Here is a 2,087-nt window from a genome sequence, read left to right on the forward strand (position 1 = left end):
AGTGCCCAGCACAGAGAAGACCCTCAATGAATACTGGCATATGAACTCATCCATTCCATTCTTGAGTTGGGTAAATGGAAATGGCTAAAATCACAGAGCACCCGGCTGTGCCTGGGTGGCTCAGTTGGTTAAGCGTCTGCCTTCAGCTCAGGTCATGATCCCAGGGTCCTGGGATCAAATCCTACATCGGGCTCCCTACTCATCAGGGAGCCTGCTTCTCCCTCTCCCTCTCCTCCTGCTTGTGCTCGCTCACTCTCTCTGTCAAATAAATAAAATCTTAAAAAAATAAATAAGATAAAATAAAATAAAATCACAGAGCTCCCAATCCTCTTCTTTTTTTCCTATTTGAATGAAGCAAGCTATCTCCAGGGATCTATCTCTCACACATTTCTATAACAGAGCCACCCAGAAGCTTTTAGGTTTAGGAAAGAGCATTTTTCTTCCCATCATGGTTTAGAGCAGCAATGTTCAAACTTTTGTTCCAAGAGCCCCTCTACCCTCTTAAAACTAGTGAGGGCCCCCAAAGAGTCTTGATTTATGTGAGATTTTATAAATATTTTAATATTTAAATATTAATTTAAAATATAAATATATTTTAATATTTAATACATATTTTAATATATTTATATTTATCACACACATCACATAAGCATCTGGAAACTCCACTCTACACTTGTCAGAATGAGCGTGAAANTTGCATTCCCACCAACAATGTAGGAGGGATCCCCTTTCTCCACATCCTCTCCAAGGAAGAACATCTTAGTATTATTATGGAAACAGTTTGACCTCCCTCCCACCCCACTCTCTGAAAAGGTCTCAAGGACTCCCACAGTTCCTCAGACCAAAGTTTGAGAACCACTAATATAGAGTAGTTAAGCCATAGATATTGTTGCCTAAGGGGGGCAGGTTCAATAAATAACAACTCTGCTTTTAACACCTGAGCCTAGAATTAATTGAGAGATAAACGAGTGTCATACGGGTCAGTTTTATTATTGATAAACTCTTGAATAATGGCAACGATGATCTTTCTAATACTGTACTCCAAACTTACCATCTAATCATAGTGCTAAAAATTGCAGCCATCCCCCTGTAAGAGCAGATTCTCATAAAATTTTTGGAATGGAGCAGTCCAACATGCACACACCCTATGGACAGTGGCTCTTCCAAAACCAAATCTGAAAAGTCACTCTTCTGTTTCTGGGGAGTAGAAAATAAGGAGGGGCAGAGAAAAACTGAGAATGTTGTCAGTGGAGCTCCCTCCGCATGGAAAGAAACATCAGGAACAAGGAATAAGTATTACCCCGTAATGCTGAGCATCAATTCTGTGATAGACCAAAAATGTCCTAGCTTAGCAGTGTACCAAGTTTACAAAATTTCCCTAATACCACCAAAATGTTGCCTCAACTGCTAACTTCTTTATAACATTTAATGAACGAAATACGGACATGTGATATACATTCACAGAAATGGGTACCATATTTTCAGACAGTAACATTTGCCTATGTTAATGTCTCTGCTTGGAACACAGTCACTCTTTCTTCTCTTGGCTAATTCTTAACCTTCTACGAATGCATTCCTAACACTTTAAATCATTTTTTGAAAATTATTTTTATTATTACTTTAAATCCATGTTAGGAATAATGTGTCTTTTTAAAAGAACTCTAAGTGAAGGAATGTCTACTTGAACTCCTACTGTTCTTCCGGAATGGGGGTGGACGTGGTAGTCCACGCTGTTTTGCAATTACCAGTTTTTCTACTAAAACTGGGGAGCACCTTGACCAAAGATCAGAACTGGACAGTTTTCCATAGTTAGAAAGTACATTCTCCCAGACTTCCTGTTCCTCAAACACTGCATTCAAGATTAAGTAGCATTATACATAAACAACTTCCCCTGAGAATATGTGTTCATAACACAGAGATCTAAATTCAAGTCTCTGATGAGTGCAGCCAAATCCTTCCTGACAAATATGAATAATTTTGTTGAATGGATACTCTTGGCCTAAGGAAGTGCCTGAACTGTTCCTTTTTTCCATCTGTCCAAGAGGTAAAAGTTCCTCCACTTAACTATGTTTCAGGCAGGAAGGCTT

This window comes from Ailuropoda melanoleuca, chromosome 18 (genome assembly GCF_002007445.2).
Source record: "Ailuropoda melanoleuca isolate Jingjing chromosome 18, ASM200744v2, whole genome shotgun sequence".
Lineage (NCBI taxonomy): Eukaryota > Metazoa > Chordata > Mammalia > Carnivora > Ursidae > Ailuropoda > Ailuropoda melanoleuca.